This window comes from Schistocerca cancellata, chromosome 7 (genome assembly GCF_023864275.1).
Source record: "Schistocerca cancellata isolate TAMUIC-IGC-003103 chromosome 7, iqSchCanc2.1, whole genome shotgun sequence".
NCBI lineage: Eukaryota > Metazoa > Arthropoda > Insecta > Orthoptera > Acrididae > Schistocerca > Schistocerca cancellata.
In genome coordinates, this window is record NC_064632.1 from 278,096,321 (window position 1) to 278,119,964 (window position 23,644).

The window sequence follows — 23,644 nt, forward strand, 5'->3', positions numbered from 1 at the left end:
GACAACATTATTTGCCATGACTTAGCTTCAGAATGTGAAATATTTAGTACTGCCAACAGTCAGATATTCCTAGCTTTTGGAATTAGTCTTTTGTTTATCAGGGAGGAGATAGGAATAGGTTGGACAAGTTTTAAAAGGAAGGGGCAGGTCATCCAGACCTTAGGATGAGAGGGCCCACGTGACGAGGAGAGGAGGAGGGTGGGAGAGAGGCAAAGATTAAGTGTAAGACCTCTTACTCTTATCTGACACCTCACTTCTTACACACACACACTCCACCGAATGGAGCCAAGCTGTAGCAATGTCAACCATATCAAACTGTATCAGTGATGAGACCAGCAGGCAACCCATATATAAGCCTATCTTGCCTAAGAAGCAGTCGTAGGAGCTCGTCTATTGGGGCATTTCCAGCACGAAGAGCTGAGCCTCAGGATGGGGTGCTGCCATGCTACCGTCTTGCCAATTGTCTATATCTGCATATGAGAGCCGGCTATGTGTAACTGTGCCTTCTGGTACATGCACATCTTTCGGTAATTCTCTCTGTGCCACTGCCTTGCTGTTGTGATATGCAGCTGCTGTGCTCTTCCAGCACAGCAATGTGCGAACGCATCACTGCACGTCTGGCCAACGTTATGCGGCATTCTGACTAAATCTGCAGCCAGCTGGGCCACTACAGTGTTAGAAATGCCATCAGTTGTCAAGTCCAGAACATATGCTGATATCGTCAGTAGTAGCATTTGTAGCTTTACAGCAAGTAACATAGAGCATGTGTTCATGCATTGTATTGTCTTGGCCCTTAGCTACAGTGTAAATAATTGTATTAAGAATGCAGGCAGGTGCTGCAGCAGGGCGGGGTAGTACCCGGGGCATAGTCCAGCATTTGCGCAGTGAAGTAGTACTGCTGTGTATGCATAGTTTAGCTTTCCCAAATGAGCTACTGGAGCCGAGAGAGAGAATGGGATGTTCTGGCGAGATGTGCTTCGTAAGTCTTAACTCGGGAATGTGGTAGCATCGTCCTGGATAGCCCATTTCTAGAAAGATTGGAAAGACGCTACAGTATTTTTCAGTAATCCGGAAAAAGCAGCAGCTGCCTCAGCTTTGGGAAAACAGATTGAGGAATGGCTTTAAGAATAACTTTCCATAAATTGGTAGGCGAGGCACATATGTCAGATACCATGAGAAATTGACATAGACACCGTTGAAATATAACAGGATGACTAGTTGAAATACAAGAATACAAGTTGGTATTACAGGTAACAGTTGAATAGTATCACACAGAAGAGCAATGGTAGCCTAGAGAAGTTTGTGGGTCACATAAGAAGCATAAATGCTAAGACCTACAAGCTCACGAATGATGGAAGTGCAAAAGACGCCATTATGTACGAAGCAGAGCAACATGCTCTGCATTTCTGAGTGGGCTACCAACATGTGGCTCACCTGAACTAAGGTCTGAATGACAGAGCACAATACAAAAAGTTGTATTGACCACCATACTTTGACAGAAATTAATAATGTTATGTGGCCAAGGAAGAGGTGGGTTGTTTTCCACACCGTAATGACATGCTACTGATGTGGGCAAACAGGATTGATGAAGAGGTAACGTAACATTCCCGTTGCAATAGGTGTGGGAAATAAGGTCATGCCAAACAAGAATGTGCAGGATAGCATTTACGTGGACAGAGTGAAAGTGGTTTTTGGTCATTAGATGGGAACAGGCACTCAGAATACTGACCAGCAATCCTCGTGAGTACAACCATCATGGAACAGTGCAAAGAGGAACTCTATGTGATAGGTGAACTAACGGGCAGTGAGTGCAAATTTTTATTGAATACAGGATCATAGGTATCCATAGCCAAAAGTGGGTTTCTGTGGTCTGGGACTATGAGGCTGCCATAGTGTGATAAATGTGGAGTGGGTGGTAGTAAAACGAGTGTGCTGGGCTCTAATTGTAAGACAGCTTCCAGATGTGGGTGGAAGAACGTCTTCGTCTGTGTAGTGTCTATGAAGTCATTCTTGGAATAGATTTCGTAGTATCACATTAAGCCATAGTTGACTAAAAGCTGTGTTTCATTTCATTGGACAGACAACAGTTTCATTCAGGTGCCACAACCAAGATGAACACACTGCTACAAGACGAGCAGTTTCCAAAGGCCTTGGGAAGCTAGGTAAACCCTATGTATGATCTGTCAAGTTCAATTCTCCTGATAAGATTCCACAGGGAATGGTGTTGGCACTGAACTGCCAGGAAATTCACATGCAGTAGAGCCCCTGCCAGAGAATGAGGAACTGGGCAGGACGAAATTCTGTGGCCTAGAAGGAAATTCAGGCTTTGTTGTCATTGACAGTTTTGGTGAGGAGGAAGTAAGGCTATCATGTGGAATTCTATTAGCCAGTTTGGTAGTACGAGGGCTAAAATTGAAAAGTTCATAACTCAAAGGAGAAATTGCACTTGAATTATGTTTCTTATTGTCACTGAAGTCTTATATCTGTCTTGTGTGTAAGCACAGAAATTTGTTTCTTAGAGCATTGTTGAGTCTCTAAAAGCTGTAGTTGCATGTTGCTTGGAGAAAAGTTACAACAAAAGAAATGATGAATACAGTATGCAGTATTGTAATGAGGACTTCAGAGTGAAAATCTTGGAGACAGCCAAGACCATAAACATCTCAAGTGTGCAGCTAAATGATATTTTAAGTGATATTTTGCATAAACATTTGGGTATGAGGAAAGTGTCAGTGTGATGGATGTCACAAAATACTCTCTGCTGAAAATAAGTGGCATCATGAGAATTCACAGTAGTGCTTGAACTTGTTCAAGCAAAATACAAATGAGTTTTTGCTGCATTATGTGATGCCTTATAAAATGTGACCTGATTGACTTCAAACTGAGACAAAGCAACAATCCAGGTAGTGGTGTTCCTCCAGCAAAAAGCCTGCAAAGAAAGGGGAAACCAATTCGTTAGTGAGAAAAGTCACAGCAATTGTCTTTCAGGATTCCTAAAATGTGATATTTACAGGCTACTTGGCGAAGTGTAAACAGATTTGGCTTTGAGCAATGTCTTTCTTTTTGTAAATTTGGAATACTGGCTTAACAAGAATAAATTCATGTTCAGTGAAGACATTCTGTCAGAAACAAACTCATATTTTGCAGATCTTGAAAAATCGTAATTTTTATAGGGATTAAAAATTGGAGAAATGTGGGGCAAGGCGTATTGATCTGGAGACAGACTTACGTTGAGAAATAAAGCTTGGTTTTAGGTTAATGTAACTGAATCAGATTTGTCAATCCCCCCTCATAGCAGAAGGAAATGGACTAGAGGGTGACCGAGCGAGGTGGCGCAGTGGTTAGACACTGGACTCTCCGCTGAAAGGGCACAGCCGACTTCCTTCCCCCATCCTTCCCTAATTCGATGAGACCGATGACCACGCTGTCTGGTCTCCTTCCCCAAACAACCAACCGACTAGAGGGTGAGGTAGATGCGCTAAACCTGCCTCCAGGGAAACCCGCCCATTACATTACATTAAGGGGAAAAAATTGTGCTCCTACAGGAAAATTAAATATTTATGTTAAGCTGTTAAATATGGAAGGTCCATTATGTGCTACAGCCAGTATGTAATGCCAGGGACTGACTAGGAATGCACACTGTCTGTTGGAAGCTGTATCAGGTTCTATACCATGTAAGAGGAGGAGAGAATCGGTCCACAGTTCTGTGAAATTATTGCAGAGGAAAGCATGAGCCCAAGGGTCTTACAAAGAGTGCTGCTGTCTAAAAAGTGTGCAGACAGGGCCAGAGCTTATGAGTTCTGTTGTGATCACCACCACTTAAATCAGCACACAGTAGCTGACTGTTCGCTTTGCCTGTTGTTGTTGTTCTTGTGGTCTTCAGTCCTGAGACTGGTTTGATGCAGCTCTCCATGCTACTCTATCCTGTGCAAGCCTCTTCATCTCCCAGTACCTACTGCAACCTACATCCTTCTGAATCTGCTTAGTGTATTCATCTCTTGGTCTCCCTCTATGATTTTTACCCTCCACGCTGCCATCCAATACTAAATTGGTGATCCCTCGATGTCTCAGAACATGTCCTACCAACCGGTCCCTTCTTTTAGTCAAGTTGTGGCACAAACTCCTCTTCTCCCCAATTCTATTCAATACCTCCTCATTAGTTACGTGATCAACCCACCTAATCTTCAACATTCTTCTGTAGCACCACATTTCGAAAGCTTCTATTCTCTTCTAGTCCAAACTATTTATTGTGTGACTTACCAAATGAAAGTGCTGGCAGGTCGACAGACACACAAACTAACAAAAACATACACACAAAATTCAAGCTTTCGCAACAAACTGTTGCCTCATCAGGTAAGTCTTTCCGCTCCCGGGACTGGAATGACTCCTTACCCTCTCCCTTAAAACCCACATCCTTTCGTCTTTCCCTCTCCTTCCCTGATGAGGCAACAGTTTGTTGCGAAAGCTTGAATTTTGTGTGTATGTTTTTGTTAGTTTGTGTGTCTGTCGACCTGCCAGCACTTTCATTTGGTAAGTCACATCATCTTTGTTTTTAGGTATATATTTTTCCTTCGTGGAATGTTTCCTTCTATTAAAACTATTTATTGTCCGTGTTTCACTTCCATACATGGCTACACTCCATACAAATACCTTCAGAAACGACTTCCTGACACTTAAATCTATACTCGATGTTCACAAATTTCTCTTCTTAAGAAACGCTTTCCTTGCCATTGCCAGTCTACATTTTATATCCTCTCTACTTCGACCATCATCAGTTATTTTGCTCCCCAAATAGCAAAACTCCTTTACTACTTTAAGTGTCTCATTTCCTAATCTGATTCCCTCAGCATCACCCGACTTAATTCGACTACATTCCATTACCCTCGTTTTGCTTTTGTTGATGTTCATCTTATATCCTCCTTTCAAGACACTGTCCATTCCGTTCAACTGCTCTTCCAAGTCCTTTGCCGTCTCTGACAGAATTACAATGTCATCGACGAACCTCAAAGTTTTTATTTCTTCTCCATGGATTTTAATACCTACTCCGAATTTTTCTTTTGTTTCCTTCACTGCTTGCTCAATATACAGATTGAATAACACCAGGGATAGGCTACAGCCCTGTCTCACTCCCTTCCCAACCACTGCTTCCCTTTCATGCCCCTCGATTCTTATAACTGCCATCTGGTTTCTGTACAAATTGTAACTAGCCTTTCGCTCCCTGTGTTTTACCCCTGCCACCTTCAGAATTTGAAAGAGAGTATTCCAGTCAACATTGTCAAAAGCTTTCTCTAAGTCTACAAATGCTAGAAACGTAGGTTTGCCCTTTCTAGTATGATAAAAAAAATTATTATTAGGTTAAATATATTTCAATTCTTTCAATTTAAATCTGTGTTTCATACTAGAATGTCGTGTTCCCAGTTTGGCACAGCTTTGCGACAGGAGACACGAAAGCGGTCGAAGGCGTCCGTCTTCTGGTCGGCTCCTGATCGTTGTCAGGAGGAGGCTAGTTTTTGATTACGCAAAGACTTCTATTATTTGGAAAAGAACAACCCGGATTTCTTTACGTAATCAGTATGAATTTTATAATTACCTAAGGGACCTTTAACAATGAACAGTAAAAAAATTGCATTTGCAAATGAAATCATTAATAAATGGGGCAGCTATGAGTTGTATAGAAGACAAGGGGCGGCCTTCTGTACATGACCAGGATGCCGCAGTATTCTCTGCTGTAGTAAAGGCTGTTTGACATTTATAAAAATAATGTGGCATGGAGGTTAACAAAAAATATAAAGGAAAAGAACAAAATAAGAAATCTGGTGAACACTAAATATATTCAAACAATTCTCACTAGCAAATTAGGGTTTATTTATAAACAATATAAGTTACATAAGTACTTTTCTAACTCTATGGTGCGATCAGATTTCAGCCTGCCCGGTGCTGTCTCCTTGGTTTACGTTTTTTGTCACAAATTACGGTCATTACTTTTCTCCTTCGTTGAAATTCTTGCACTGTCAACACCTTCATAACAATAACTTGCCGATTTACAGTTTCGAACATAAATTACTTGAATTTTGTTAATTAATAATGTTGTCTGCACACCGGCAAAACCGCTCACTTTTATAGCTTAAAGTGGACCTTCTTTTACTTTTTCACATCACAAGCGGAAGTACAATAAAATCTGATGATCTACAAAAGTTTTTTACTGTCACCTTTTATTTAGATTGAAGCGGAACGACAGTTCAGCTTCTGTTAAAATGTTTCTTTGACTGCGCAATCGATGTATTAATGTCCGCGCTAGATGCGCATCTTTACAGTTACGTAAATTATATAAAACAAATGTCTTTCAAAGAATAGATCTCATCTCATAAGTTGATCATTTAATATACAGATAGGTGAATGCCTTTCCAAGGGTACTCACAGCTTTCATACTACGGAAATCCCAATCATATTACATCGCTTCCTGCGTGAGGAGTAATGATTCTGAAAGATCGTTGCGACTCAAGCGCAGTCGTAATATTATTGGATTCATGTACTTAGTGAATGAAGTATTTAAGGATCTCTCCTTGTAGGAAGCAAAACAAACATAACATAATGCATATAGAATTATATATGTTTCACACTAAGTCATCAAAGCTACTCACAGTTGCTTGATGAATAACAAACTTGGTTGTGGCATGATGCCATCATAAGTGTTCAAGGATTTAACATTGGTTCCTTTTTTTGCGTGTTCTCAAGAATTACTCTCATTCAATCAATAGAAACATTGAAATACTAACATAGATACAAGTACAAATCAAATACACATACAGATACATATATACATAAATATTGACAAGAAGAAAAAAAATTCGATTACAGTATTGGTGCATTTCCAGCAATTTTGAACAGAACATAAAACTTTTATCAGTCTTTCTCATAGCGACGTCACTCTTCACTTTGTAGTTGGGAGTATTTCTCATAAACTCGGGTGATTTTCACAGGGGAATCCTTTCATCACCTATCACTTTTTACTGCACTAAAACTGGGGATCAACTTTTCACATTCTGGTGGAAAACACTGGGAATGTCACTGTGGGAAGTGATATTTCTTGACTCGGCGATCCATCGGGTCATGTCGAGAAACAGGAAAGTTGATGACTGGTTCAATGACGAATGAATCAGTTTGGTGGCTGTCTTAATCTCATTCCAATTCATGTTTCAGCACATGAAATACAGAAAAAAATCTGTATTAGGACTTGCTCATTAACTAGCATCTTAATCTAAGGGAATATAGAGTAAGACTTTAAGACAATAAAAATTACTACATAGACCATGTGCATATACATTATATATTATTTATGTTTTGTGTCTAGGTTTTATATTCTTTCGTTAGCAAATATTAGCAAAACACGTTATGTCTTGTACAGGTCTTTCTTAAGCAATGTATTTACCAATATTGCCGTAGCAATTTTCATAGTTAAGGAAAAGTCATCATTAGTGTCCTTTTCATGTAAATATAGTAAAATCGTGCGTAGTTTATCAACGTTTTATTATTTTTATGACCATTTTCATCTCAAATCTGGAGCACTCTTGCGCCCGTTATGGAGAGGAATGCTTATTGTTGAGTACGGGCCGGCGAGCAGTCATTGAATGTTGCCACAGTGCTTCACAGTCACGTTGTAACGAACTGGCGGTTTAACGGCGTTGGCAGTCTGCGCCCTGCACGAGGCAGATAGTTCAGTGGCTACCAACTTTTTAAAAAAAAAAAAAAAAAAAACTTGTGCATTTTGTTGAATCATGGGTACTGGAGCAGCTCGTCAAGGCGACATGGTCAACCTGGACGGTAAATTGACTGCACCAGCGACGAAGAACAGTCATCGATGAAAATGACTACTGTCACCTAATGCAGTAAGTACAATAGCTTGTCTGTCCTTTGACTGATAGTCACTGTATCGTCATTACAACGAATACAGACCTTGAAGTCCTGAACGCCTATTACTCTAAGTGGCACCTACTTCCCAACCCCAACAAAACAACCAGCACTATAATGCACCTCAACAACAGAGAGACACACAGAAAATTACAGATCTTTTCGAATGGCCAAAGCATAATACATGAGGATAAGCCTAAATATTTGGGAGTGAAACTAGACCGGACCCTAACGTACGGCTCACACCTCGAAGACACAAAGCAAAAACTAAAATCCCGCAATGCTATCCTTTCGAAACTGGCTGGAACAACATGGGGATGTGGAACGAGCACTTTGAGAACTTCAGCACTAGCCCTTGTCTACAGTGTAGCTGAATACTGTTCACCAGTCTGGAGGAGAAGTGCACACGTATCTAAAGTGGATGTCCAGCTGAGGGAGACAATGCGAATAATCTCGGGAACACTCAGGGCCACCCCCTGTGCATGGCTTCCTGTACTAGCGAACACAGAGCCTCCAGAAATCAGGCGATCACAGCTAGCCCTAAAAACCTACAGGAAAATTATAGACAACCCGAACCTCCCTATCCACCAAGATCTGACACCGACACACAGGCTTAAATCCAGATCACCTTTTTGGAAAATCGGTGAAGAACTACAAGCCTTTGAGCCGAGAACGGCCTGGAACGAAGTATGGTCGGCAAGTGAATTTAAGAACAAAAACTTAGTACACAATCCGAACAAGAAGATTGATGGCTTCAAACTACCAAGAAGAGTGTGGACAGCTCTAAACCGGTTCAGAACGAATGTTGGGAGATGTAAACACCTGATGAACAAGTGGGGCCTGGCAGACAGCGCTGTATGTGAGTGCGGTGAAATACAGACAATGGACCATCTACTCGTGTGCAAAGTGTATGGCTATGGTGGTGAACTCATGGACATACATAGACTCAGTGACTCAGCCATAGAGTGGCTCAAAAACATATCTAATATAGTGTAGAATTATATTGTTTTCTTTTTAGTATATAGTGATAAGAATATTGTAAATTATGCCTCTGTGATGCCGAACGAGTAAATAAAATAACAACGTGAGAATACTTGTAATGCTACTTCACACGCGGAACATCACACGTGTCCATAAGTTTATTGCAGTTTTGATTCACACAAGAGATAACTAGTTTTTCGTGTCCATAGATGTGTCAAATTACAATTTTACACACGTATCCATCATTTTGTCACTGAGTCACACGTATCAATCCATACGTGTCCATTTAGGTGTCTCTATACCACAGAGTAGCAAGCGTAATGCTAAAAATTACTTATCATAAAAGGATCATTTACAAAATATACATAGTTTTTTTAACTACTGTCCAAGACCTAACGAAAGTGTGTTTACTATTCTTAATGGTGCTTCTGAAGCACATTAGATTTTATATGTATTTTAAATCTTATTCTTTTCCTTTTCTTATTGTTCTATAACAGCCTTTCTTTTTAGTTTCTTTGTTCATTTACTCGGTTACATCAATAATCAGTAAAATATACCCTCTTTGGCGTGCCGAACAGTTCACGTTCAAAACTTCATCAAACAGAAATCGGGAAAGTTATTCATATTTCCTAGAATGCTTTTGCTCACAGCAAATCAGATTTACATCACGTTTCGATAAGTAACTGCAGATACGCATTAACCAACGAGCCACCATCGTCAATACACACAATATACGCACGTCAAGTCTTTTGAACCAATTTCCAAATTTCTTCCCCTACCAGGTAGGGTAGAAAGGTAAGAATGCTAAAGAAGAAAACTACAATAGGATAGTGCAAGGAAATGAAAGATACGAAGATAGATAATAGGTGAAATAATCTGTTGAGCAAATTCATTCTTCGGTTCCACCGTTTCTAGTGTCATCCACGCGGCATAACTTGACTTCAGTATTAAAATGTCGCACAAATCCGCTTCCAAAGCATCTTCAAATATATCTCAAAATCACGGCATGCGGACATAGCAGAAGAATATAAGCAGATTATCTCAGTCCTCAACTAGGTATCTTAATATCGAAGGTTTCTGTATAATACTCGTGACAGGAATAGTCTCTCTAAGTTTCTCCAATACAGGACCTAATTATCATTATAAATGCATATTTCTTAACTGGTTGACTCATAGTAATACATGAATTAAAGTTGCTCTCCAGTTGCGGGTACCATTATTCATTTCTTTGTACATTAACTATATGTTGCTGCTTATACTCTGTGTAATCTACAGATTACAATGTATCAGTTTTGCATCGTACATGGTTCTAGCAACTTAAAATGTCAATCCTTTGAAAGCTTAACTTAGGTTAATACTTCACATATACGGACATTCTGGTCTGAATGAGGGATTTAAAGAAAACCTTGGTAAAAAAAAAAAGATTTCCCGTAACTTAAAACTAAAGGAGCAGGTGGCACTTTGGCACATCCCTTACTCAATTCAACGATTGCAGTCTTCTATTGCTCAAGAAACTTAAAACTACCTTAAAACTAAAGCAAATCTTATTTTCCAAATACGTAGAGTACCTTCTTCAATCACTTCATATCTTTCAAGCTCCATCATTACTTTGTGTCCACCTCACTCAAATGATTACGTCACCTGCAGAATACATGTACATGCTGTTGACTCATACTTTCTAAACAGATCACACTCTTGTTTCAAGTTGCAGCTTAACATAATAAATGATATTTTTTTAATGTTTATCATGGTACTTCTTTAGGTCTACATGGTGGTAAAGTCCTTTTATTCGTCCACTAACTGGATCTGCCAACACGTAACAACCAATATGTGGCTTCCTGACTACAACAAACGGTCCTTCGTATAGGTGTTGCCACTTACGATTTTTACGTAAGATGAGAGATGGTTTGAAGTGTGTCCTCAGAAGAACACGCTCGTTCAGGCGATACGACAGAACTTTATTGACATGCTTGTCAAATGCCTTTTTTCTTAAATTGGCATGAGTTGTGAGAGAGATAAGGTCTTGTCTTAACTTATTATCTATGTTGACTTCTGGACCTTGTATCTTGGGGATAGGATCAGTCCATTCATTGCTTTCCTTTTGCCTGGAGATTAATTCTGAAGGTGTGAAACCGGTCGAAGTGTGCGGAAGATTATTTACAATCTCTTCAAATGGAGTAACGAAATCGACCCACCGTGTTTGCTGGTTCGGTACATAGGTGCGAATAAAACGATTAAATTCTTTGAAGACTCGTTCTGTTGGGTTACTTTGCGGTCTAAATCTTGAGATTAGAATCTGTCTAATACCATTATTGGCAAGAAACTGTCTCTACTCTTTTCCAACGAAGTTTGAAGCATTATCAGACAACATGGTTTCCGGCTTACCAAAACGAGGAAAATAATCCTTTTCTATTCGTCTTATTAAAGATTTTGCACTGGAAGACTTCATCGCGTATAAACGCACGTGCTTAGTGAAGAGGTCTAGCAAAACAGCAAGGTACTTAGCACCTCCTCTTCCTCTAGGAAGTGGACCCGCATAGTCGAGACTGACTATTTGGTTAGGACGCTCAGTGTAGATAGGATTCAAAGGTATGACATTCGAAAGATTGAAAGGCTTTGCCTTCTGACAGATTAAACAAGTGCTTAGCAGTTTATGAATTCTCTTACGCAGATTGGGTACGTAGCAATAGGCAGAAATCTTTCTTTTACACTTCTCGGGGCCATAATGTCCCCAGGATAGGTGAGTGTACCAGCGTACTACTCAGGAATACAAACACACCATTGCTCCGTCAACATAGATGTACGATGAAATAAAACACCATTGTGTGATTTATAAAATTTCGACAAACGATGATTGGGGTTGTCTTGTAGAAGCTGTTTGACTCTCTTCCATTTACGGTCACTTTCTTGCAGAGCACCCATCTGTCGGCAAAGACGTAGAAAATAACTATGATTCAAGGGATCTTTCATAAGGAGTATCTTGTGATTGGAAATCTGTTCTACAAGTTCCGTAGGCTCCGGCATACCTTCCGGCATGCATGACAGTGCATCTGCAACGATGTCGTTCTTGCCTTTCACGTAAACAATTTCGAAATTGTACTCCTGTAGAAATAGGCACCAGCGTGTAAGCCTCAGATGATAGAGCTTACACGAAAGGAGAAAGCTAAGAGCTTGATGGTCGGAATACACTTTGTCGGATGGCCATAAATGTAATAATTAAAACAGCGGAACGCCCATACAACTGCCAATCCTTCTAACTCTGTAACAGAGTACGATCTCTCGCACTCCGTCAGCACACGACTGGCGAAACTAACTATCCTAATCTCTTCTTTATCTCCAGTTTTCTTCAGCTGGAACAAACAAGCGCCAAAGCCTTGAAATGAGGCGTCACAAGAAATGCAGAATTCGGAGTTCATATCCGGATGACTGAGGATATTGCTATTCAGAAGAGCTTGTTTGATTTTGTCAAAGGCTTGCTGACATTCAGAGGTCCATACCCAATGAACGTTTTTCTTTAATAGATTGTGCAACACTGGACTGTTCATGGATTGATTTGGTATAAAGCGACGAAAGAAAGACGTTAACCCTAGAAACCCTTTTAATTGTCTTTTGGTGCAGGGCACAGGGAAGATCCTTATTGCAGACAGTTTGTTAGGATCGGGAGAGATTTCCTCAGAAGAGATAATATGACCAAGGAATTTTACTTCCTTTTTTACAAACTTTGATTTCTGTAAATTGGCAGTAACGCCAAAGTTAGCAAACCTCACGAAGATTTTCCGAATCAAGTCAAGATGTTCCTCCCATGAAGTCGAGGCTACTAAGATATCATCGACACAGACAGTTATTTTGTCCAGTAAATCATGACCTAAGACATGGTCAAGTGCGGCAATAAAGACACCTGAACTAATATTCAAGCCAAAGGGTACGACACGAAATTGATATGACCGATCCGCAAAGATAAAGGCCGTGTACTTCCTTGAAGAGGGCGACAACTTCACCTGCCAATAGCTACTTCGAAGGTCGATGGAGGTTAGAAATTTGATACCATAAAACCTTTGCAGTTACTACTCCAATGCTTCCGGTCGGGTACACACAGGAACAATAATTTTGTTGATGTTCCTAGCGTCTAGAACAAGCCTAACACTTCCGTCCTGTTTAAATATAGACAATAATGGGCTCGAATATGGAGAGTCAGAGGGCTCAATTATTTTCCAGTTTAACATTTTGCGGATTTCCTGTCGCACTGCTTCCTTGCGGGATTGCGGAACTGCATAGGTGGTTTTACAGTAGGTGCTGTGGGGCTTAACCTTCATGTCGAATACATAGTTGGCTATGATTCTCGGTTTTTTAGAAAACACATTGATAAATTGTGTCAACAGGTTGTATAGTTCCTTTCTTTGTCGGTCACCTAATCCTTCAGATTCATTAACCTTCGTCAGTAATTCTTCATGTGTCGGTAATAAGTCAGTCTTCGTCCGCACCCCCTGACTCGTCTAAATAATTGAAATATTGTTGCCGAGATGTGAGCTTACGGAGCTTTACTTTATGTTTACTTAACTTTGGTCCTCATAAGTCGAATCACTATACTCTTATCACTGCATCTGAGAGTACATGTACCTTCATACAAATCTATGATGACACGATTCTTACGTAGAAACTCCATTGCTAGGAGGCAAGGTACTGACAGATTTTTAACAACCAGAAAAGTACACGGTACGGTGTCTGATGCAAATCTCACTGGTACATGAATTTGTGACGTCACCTTTTGAACTAGAGAGCCTACAGCTCCGGATATGGTACACCCGTGTACTGGCAATGACAGTACTTTTGCTACAGAACACACTTTCTTATATATACATAAAGACAAAACATTGATATTGGCACCAGTATCTATTATAGCGACAAGTGGTACATCATGAATATGAATCATAGTGGATGCGTGAACCTGGTTTTCCCATAAATCCAAACCATTCAAAACGTCATTCACCTTCAGCAAGTCATTGTCATATCGTATAAGGTTGATTTGCCCTCTAATGAAATCGCCACCAACATGTTCCGCAGCTTCCCCAAGGAGGCAAGAAAAAGAAGCTGCTTTTAGTTTTCCGCATGTTCATTAGATTGAATTTCGCTCACAATTACTTTTGAAGTACCGGGCGGTACGCTCGGTACGAAGTTTGCTTCCGTATTCCACCTAAGTTGCGAGCTATTTGCCGGAATTTCAGTCGAGATGGTGTGTGTTGGCGGGTTTGCTCGGGCATAATAGATGCGAGAATTTTGAGGTTCATGATTTTGACTTTGATAGTTAGTAAAAGGTGGAGGACTATTCCTGAAGTTTGGAGCATACCGTTGTTTGCATTGCTTGGAAGGATCTGGAGCATTTCTCCCTTGAGAACAGTGCTGGAATCTAGGCTGGTTACCATACTGCTGTTTACTGTTGGTGTTAATCCAACGTCCGTTCCCATTGAAATTATTATTATTTTGGCGATCGTTATTGTAGTGATAGCGATCATTGTAATTAACTGGTGAATTACCGTATTGCTGTTGTGTTGTCTGGTATATGGGGTGGTACCTGTTTTGATCCTGGAATTTATGTTTCTGCTTCCCGTTACGGCGATAGTAGTTGTTATTATCGCACGGAACGTCGTGTCCTTTACTGTTGTTGGGTTGGTATGACATACCTGAGTCTGTGCCTACAGCGTGCGGCTGTGTAGTGTGCGGGCCAAGATTACAATTACTCCGCGCACTAGCACGCACGTCTTCTTGAATCATGTCAAGGTTGTCATGTACTGACAGAAAAGCCTCCGTGTCGTCGTCACTGACATTTACTAACTTCTCCCTGATTGATACCGGTAGCTTTGACTTAAGGGTCATAATTACGTCCTTCGTGGAAATGGGCGTGTCCCAATATTGTATTTTTCGCAGGTATTTCTCGAAGTACCTACAGAGACCAGCACTTCTCGTGTTAAACGGTTCAGCATTATATACTTCCTTTCTAAGGCGTTGTTGTATACCTGAACTCCAGAATTTGTTCAGAAATTGCTTTTCGAAGTCAGCGTAATTATTACATCTGTTCCCCAGACAGAACCCTCTCCTTGAATTTAACCTACTATAAAGCGCATACGTTGCTTGTCATCCCAGCTCTCTGGCAAAACACCATTAAATGACTTCAGAAAAAACATTGGGTGGATGTTGCGTTTCTCTGGCAGAAAAGGCTGGAATACGCGGTGCTTGAGAACGCTTTCTTCTTTCATGAGCTCGACAAGAGTTATTTGATCATTCTGGTTGCGTTCTCACGGATTCTTACTGCTGTGACCATGGAGAGAATTTTACACGAGACACGGGATTATTATTGTATTCATGTTCTGAAGAAAGCAAGTGTGAATACTCACTTCTATTGTCATTAGGGAAATCATTGACTTGTTGTTTCAATTGCTCGATTTCCTCAGTGAGGTGTCGTTTCCACTCAGGAAGATCTCGGTGAAAAACTCTACGAATCTCTCCTAATTCAGTGAGAATCGTATCTCCTGATGTACCTGGAGCAGCTAAAACTTCAACTGTGGCTGACTTAACGGCTTCTTTTAAGTCGTGTTGAACCTTGTTTTCTATGTACTGTTCCTTAGTCTCGACCCATTCTACAAATTCTTTTCCTATCGTGGAACGTACGTTTGCTGCAGCATCATTCACCTTCTTTTCAATGTTAATTTCGGATAGCGCGTGTGTCAGGTCATTGACCTGGCCTTGCAGAGTGATGACATTGTCTGCAAGCTTGTTTACTTTAGCTCCGATCTCAGCGGACTTTTTTGAAACTTCCGTTGTAACTAGCTGGCAACTTTCGATCTGTACTTTGATGTCTCTGTGCACGTTACCTACTGTGCTCTCACATGCATCTATCTTCTGCAGAATACCTTCTATCCTTCATTACCTTTAGTACTTAATTCCGAGATATATTCCACCGTGACTGTCCTTATTCTTGCCTCTAAGTTGGCATCAATATTATCTAACCTATTTTTCATTGTACCAATCATGGTATTTAGGTCAAACCATTTTCGCTCTGTCTCCCGTTCCTTTTCCCTTTCTTTTTGTTCCCTTTCTTGTCTATCTCGTTGTTTTTGTAATTTATAAGCTTCCCTTTTCCGTTTCTCCTGTTCTCTATCACGTTGTTCTTGTAATTTGTAAGCTTCCCTTTCCAGTTTCTCCTGTTCTCTTTCTTGAAAAAAAAATTCTCATCATTGCAACCATCGAATTTTCTCCCGCTTGCTGTGACGATGATTGCTGTGACGATACGTCACGCACACCATCATCGTCTGCCGTTCTCTCCATTCGCGAATCGGGTCTGCCTGTTCCCGTTCGCGAACGTAGTGGGTATGACTTGACAACAGTGTCATCAACGTCATCCACACTGTTTGTCGGCTTGCCTCTGTCATCTGACATGTTTATTTTCAAGTTTGTGACGTAACTTCCCAAAGAAATCTTTCGCAGCACGCCTATCGTCAACTCTCAGATGCGCACGCTGCGACGCTTCCTGATAGTCAAACGTCACACCGCGGTAGCTGACAATTGCAGAGCTATACCGGGTAGAAGACAAGATGGCACCTAACTTTGAAAATAAGTGACGAACACCTACTAGACACTTAATCCTGCTATTATGACATCCATCTTGTGTTCTTAACCGTAGCAACAATGAAGATGTTAATAATGCTAACAAATAAACTTTGCATGAAGAGATGATCAGAAATGAATTCTAACTACGTAAATAAGCAAATCTGCAAAGAAATAACAGCGATAGGATAAAATGAAGCAGTAAGGAAAGAAATTCCGGAAATCAGTTTTTTTATGCAAGACGCGAGATTTTATGCGTAATGAAAACCGTACTTACATCAGTCGTTTTGCGCACTGCTGTTATTTTTCGAATTTTTTTTTTTAGTTCCTCGGTTTCGTTCAGTACTTCCTTTACGGCTTCCCGATGTCCACCGGATGATGTCATGAAACAATAACAGAACAGATTAATTTTTTTTTATCAGGTCCCTGTTCGGGCGCCACATCTACTATGATAAAAAAATTATTATTAGGTTAAATATATTTCAATTCTTTCAATTTAAATCTGTGTTTCATACTAGAATGTCGTGTTCCCAGTTTGGCACAGCTTTGCCACAGGAGACACGAAAGCAGTCGAAGGCGTCCGTCTTCTGGTCGGCTCCTGATCGTTGTCAGAAGGAGGCTAGTTTTTGATTACGCAAAGACTTCTATTATTTGGACAAGAACAACCCGGATTTCTTTACGTAATCAGTATGAATTTTATAATTACCTAAGGGACCTTTAACAATGAACAGTAAAAAAATTGCATTTGCAAATGAAATCATTAATAAATGGGGCAGCTATGAGTTGTATAGAAGACAAGGGGCGGCCTTCTGTACACGACCAGGATGCCGCAGTAATCTCTGCTGTAGTAAAGGCTTTTTGACATTTATAAAAATAATATGGCACGGAAGTTAACAAAAAATATAAAGGAAAAGAACAGAATAAGAAATCTGGTGAACACTAAATATATTCAAACAATTCTCACTAGCAAATTAGGGCTTATTTATAAACAATATAAGTTACATAAGTACTTTTCTAACTGTATGGTGCGATCAGATTTCAGCCTGCCCGGTGCTGTCTCCTTGGTTTACGTTTTTTGTCACAAATTACAGTCATTACTTTTCTCCTTCGTTAAAGACAATTCTTGCACTGTTCAACACCGTCATAACAATAACTTGCCGATTTACAGTTTCGAACATAAATTACTTGAATTTTGTTAATTAATAATGTTGTCTGCACGCTGGCAAAACCGCTCACTTTTATAGCTTAAAGTGGGCCTTCTTTTACGTTTTCACATCACAAGCGGAAGTACAATAAAATCTGATGATCTACAAAAGTTTTTTACTGTCACCTTTTATTTAGATCGAAGCGGAACAACAGTTCAGCTTCTGTTAAAATGTTTCTTTGACTGCGCAATCGATGTATTAGTGTCCGCGCTAGATGCGCATCTTTACAGTTACGTAAATTATATAAAACAAATGTCTTTCAAAGAATAGATCTCATCTCGTAAGTTGATCATTTAATATACAGATAGGTGAATGCCTTTCCAAGGGTACTCACAGCTTTCATACTACGGAAATCCCAATAATATTACACCTTCCTTAATCTAGCTTCTAAGATGAGTCGTAGGGTCAGTATTGCCTCACGTGTTCCAACATTTCTACGGAATCCAAACTGATCTTCCCCGAGGTCGGCTTCTACTAGTTTTCCAATCTTCTGTAAAGAATTCGCGTTAGTATTTTGCAGCTGTGACTTATTAAACTGATAGTTCGGTAATTTTCACATCTGTCAACACCTGCTTTCTTTGGGATTGGAATTATTACATTCTTCTTGAAGTCTGAGGGTATTTCGCCTGTTTCATACATCTTGCTCACCAGATGGTAGAGTTTTGTCAGGACTGGCTCTCCCAAGGCCGTCAATAGTTCCAATGGAATGTTGTCTACTCCGGGGGCCTTGTTTCGACTCAGGTCTTTCAGTGCTCTGTCAAACTCTTCACGCAGTATCATATCTCCCATTTCATCTTCATCTACATCCTCTTCCATTTCCATAATATTGTCCTCAAGTACATCGCCCTTGTATAGACCTTCTATATACTCCTTCCACCTTTCTGCTTTCCCTTCTTTGCTTAGAACTGGGTTTCCATCTGAGCGATGTTCATGCAAGTGGTTCTGTTATCTCCAAAGGTCTCTTTAATCTTCCTGTAGGCAGTATCTATTTTACCCCTAGTGAGATAAGCCTCTACATCCTTACATTTGTCCTCTAGTTATCCCTGGTTAGCCATTTTGCACTTCCTGTCGATCTCATTTTTGAGACGTTTGAAGTCCTTTTTGCCTGCTTCATTTACTGCATTTTTATATTTTCTCCTTTCATCAATTAAATTCAATATATCTTCTGTTACTCAAGGATTTCTACTAGCCCTAGTCTTTTTACCTACTTGATCCTGTGCTGCCTTCACTACTTCATCCCTCAAAGCTAACCATTCTTCTTCTACTGTATTTCTTTCCCCCATTCCTGTCAATTGTTCCCTTATGCTCTCCCTGAAACACTGTACAACATCTGGTTCTTTCAGTTTATCCAGGTCCCATCTCCTTTGCCTATCACCCCAGAAACTCAAAGGGTTTGAAGACTGGTGTATCTGGAGGATATAATTTACTTTGCCATGGGCATTAAGGAATATATATAAGCTATTTGAGAAATATCCTGGAATGACTAAAAACAGGGTTGCCACGGGTTACAGAAATCAGGGAATTTCAAACACATCAGGAAATACCAGGGAAATTTGAAAAACACTGGAAAAATCTCATTTTTGTCACAATAGATGAAATGCTTTGTTTACTGAGGTGTACTGCATCGTCACTAGCTGGATGCAGCTGAGCATGTGCGCCGCTTCCCTACTCCCTCATTCCCACTGCTTCTCCCCTTCCTACCACTCTCCTCAGCTTGCAGTCAGTGCTGCCACCACTTCTTGCAGCTAGCCTAGCAGCTGCCAACAAGAGACAGGGAGGCATGAGGACTGGTGTGTTTGGATCTGATTCTGAGAGAATGTAGTAGATGCACCGCATAGAGACAACAGTCATGTGTGCATGAGTTGTACCTGAATGATTGTGTGCATGTGTTTGTGCTCTCATTTTCTGACAAAGACCATGGCCAGAAATTTAGTTGTGAGTATCATCGTCTTTTCCATTTGCCTGTCTGCTGCTCAGTGGTCATCTTTACGATGCTACCTCTCCTCATCTGTATTGGTTCTCAGAGTATTCGTGCAAGTTATCTGTTACATGGATTGATCACTGCAGTCTCATTTCATCAACTGGTGTTTGTGACATGTAAATAACTGACCACGCAAGTGGACTTCCATGACAGGCCAAAACTGCAGGCCATTTCTATGGGTATCTCTAATTGATTGGGGCTGCCAGTCGGAAGCCCATCATTTCCCACTAATGTTCAGGCCCTGCCCATCGGATCGAATCTCACTGATCTGCCTACAGGGTGGTGTAATGCGGCGGATTTTTGTGGTTTTTCCGTGACTCAGGATTGTGGTGTTCCTCGGCAGGCCAGAGGCCACAGGCCATGGATTTCAAGAATTGTGACTGTCTAACCGCAAGTACGTTGTATAGTGCGACATTTTATAGACACTTTATTTATTCTAGTACATTTTGGCATTTTGAAAGTAGTTTATATGTTAGGAAGTATGGTTGATAAGAGGAAGAAAATAGTGGCAGTCACTGGCAATTTGTACACTATGTACTCATATATTTGTAACGCCGGAAATGCATATCCTCCTATTTCCATCTATTGCGCTATTATTTTCTTTCCTTGCTTTGTTACCTCAAGATATGACATTTCTGTCTCTTTGTATATTGTAATTGTTTTACTATTTGTATATTTATGCATTTATGTCGATGTATAATTGGTTTGTTTCGTAAATATTATTTGTATTTTTACGCTGGGTCTTGCCTAGGGAAAACTGCTATCGAACGATTACGTCGATAGGTCGTGTGAAGAATCAAAGTGTGTAGGATCTTTGGTAGTGTTAACTCTGCCGCGTGGAGCGCGGGCTGGGCAGAGAGAGTCTGGCTGGAGTAGCGAGTGGAGGAGGTGTGTTGTGTGACGTTCCCGCTAGTTGCCGCGCTTTCGGGGTTTGGCAGCATGTAATTGCGCTCGACTTGCGATGATAGTTTCTGACATGGTGTCGCGGACGGGAAGCATTAGCTGGCGCACATCAAGAGCCCGTTTCGTCTGGTGACCGTGTCGAGAAGAAGGCGCGCCAACATCCAGCTTCTGCAACAGCGACGGCCGACAATGAGTGACTGTCGCCACCTCCTCGATCGACGGCTTCAAACCGTCAATCAACCAACAAGGAAGACTGGAAGCAAGTAAAGTTTTAGAACTGTATGGCAGACCTCAGCTTTTCAAACTGTACCATTTTCGTAACTATAATTACAGCAACTTAGCATGAACCTTTGTTGCTCATTGTCCCAATTGCATTACCAAGCAGGGTCCCTTCCTTTTCCGGAATGAACCCGAGTGTCATTGAAATTCAAACGCCAGCATTAAAGTAATATTCTATTTCACTGCTTTAATTTCAAAGTTCAGTTAAAGTCTCAGAGCTGGCTACAATATTCAGATTACACAAGCACAAATTAAGAGTGCGAGTTTTGTTACCGTATTTTAGCTTACCTGTGACTGCAGCTCAGCTTGGTACGTACTAAATTTTACTATTGTTAATTGTTCAGAATCATTTAATTCAAGTTCAAAGTTAAATCTCTTCTTTCTAAATTGCGTAGATTCAAGTAGCTTTTGAAATGATTGTTGAGGTAGTCCAAGACTAACCGTATTTTACTGAATTTCGATGTGCTTCAGAAAGAAAGCTCACTATTAACTTCAGTCACTAAATTAATTTTCGATTTTCCGGTTTTATTAATTCTTTTGCTAAATTAAGTCAGGGTGTAGCGAAATTTATTACTTCTGACAAACTTTCAGTTTTCACACTACACGTGTCAACCTTCAGTTGCCACGCTTCTAGTGCTAATTATATGTGTAATAACCTTTCTTTTTCAGTTACTATAGTAATTGTCCTTAGGACTGGCGACCGTGATTTCCCCCAAATCTCAAATACCTAATTACCACTAGTTAATTGTTAACGTAACGGCTGCACATTTACTTTCTTTATTAACTTTACCCCTTTTCAAAGTTAATTTCCACCAGTTTCATTAGCGCATTTCCTTTCATTTAGATGTAACCCTTTCCTCCCTCTTTACCGACAGGTTAACTTCGGTGACGATTGCTTTTCCAAAACTCCCATTAGGTACACGCGGTTTCATTTTTCACTGTCATTAAGGTCGATAAGTGAGGGGGAGGTTACATATTTCGTGAAAGAAAAACTACACAATACCTGTAAAATAAAGACACGACACACTGGGTAATAACAAACGTAGTAGAACCAACATTTTATTGGCAGCCACCTATAATGTTGGTTTACACCACTCTTCCCTGCCTTTATACACTTCTTTCACAAGGCCTACTTTTTTGTGAGGCTATTTCTGAAATCGGTGAAGATATTTTAAATCTGTCTTGTGATTCCAATGAAATACATATTTTTGTCACCGAATTTGTTTTGTTTTATTGAAATAAGGTAACATCTGTGATCTTAATGAAACATATATAACATCTCCATCTAAAAACAGTTCATTGCAAAAGATGTTATTGTTAGTACTTAAGACTTTTGCTCATATGTTCAGAAATACGCAAGTCCTTTTTTTTTTCTTTTTTTTTCCCTTTTTTTTTCTTACTCTTGAGATCTCAAAATTTGTCTCCCTCAAGGGGCCAAAAGCTCTTTGGTGGGTGGGTGTGTGGCGTGCATGGGTCCCTGAGCCATTGCAGCCTTTATTCATTTCAGGGCTGCTTTCCCTTCCCCTTTGTTCTCCTTTCCTGTCCTTCTTCCATTCCCTTCCCCGCCCTTCTCCCTTTTCCTTTGCCCCTGCCATCCCTTCTCTTGGTGTTCTTTATCTCAGTCTGGCTATTCTCATGACTTTGTTTCATCTTGCGGTTTTGGTTGGTTGCTTTTCTTCCTCCTTTTTGGCTTTTCTTTTTTGGACCCCCTCAGACGTTTGACCTCCATCTCTAAATTTGAAATCTCTACAGCGAATCATATGGGGAAGAACACCCTCCCTAGCATCTTTGGCGTGGATTCCTCCCCCTCCCCACTCCCTCTCCCTTTTCCCCCTTCCCCTCCCTCCCTGACAAATCCCTTTCACCACCTTGCTAGGTCACAAGCTCAGTAGCCAGTCTACATGGTGGGTCTGTTACATATCTATCTGGCTGAGCCCCCTGATACCACGGGGATAACACTGCTAGTACCTGTGCTGTGAATGCCTTGTGCAAGCCTAAGAGTGGTTGCCCATCTTTCCGTGGCATCGGAGCTTCTGGCAATGACCGTCCTGCCAGGTGGCCATTGCTGTGGCTGGGTGGCACCCGCTAGGTGAGCCCCTGTTTGAAGTGAGTGGGCCGTGGCGGACATTTGGCACGTGAAATGTGTTAAACTCTCTAGCTGCTCTACTGTGGCCATGTCTCTTCCTTAACGTGTTTCTGTCTCAGTTCCTGTTTCTGCCTTTCCAGCCTTAATCTCCTTGGATGCACCCTGGGAGGGGGGCCAGACATGTCGGCTTGCGACGAGACCATTTCCACAGTTCCTGGTCAGTACCAGGACCGACAGGGAGACGTTAACCGCCACCAAACCCCCTTTTCTTTGCGGAACATATTGAGGACAAGCTTGCTGAAGTTGAGTCAGTAAGCAAGATGAGCTCTGGTTCTCTCCTTATAAAGACAACTTCTGCCAGTCGGCCAGCCTCTCTCTGTACCTGCGACCATTTAAGAGAGAACACTGTGGCTATTGCTCCTCACAAGTCACTCAATATGACAAAGGATGTAATTTTCCATAGGGACCTGTGACGTTTACTTGCTTTTTTCCTTCATTGATGGTCCTCAGGGTCGACGTACTGTGATGTAATGCTGGCTGAAAAATGGGAGTGGAAGTTCAACACTGACTACAGTAAATGATGTAGCCAACAGGTGCACAGTTGCGTTTCACATTTCTTTACTTTCACTGTTCACAACCCCCCAATTTATACAGTTAATATGGGCAATTAACTATAGGCAAATTTTGATAAGCCTCATTAATAGG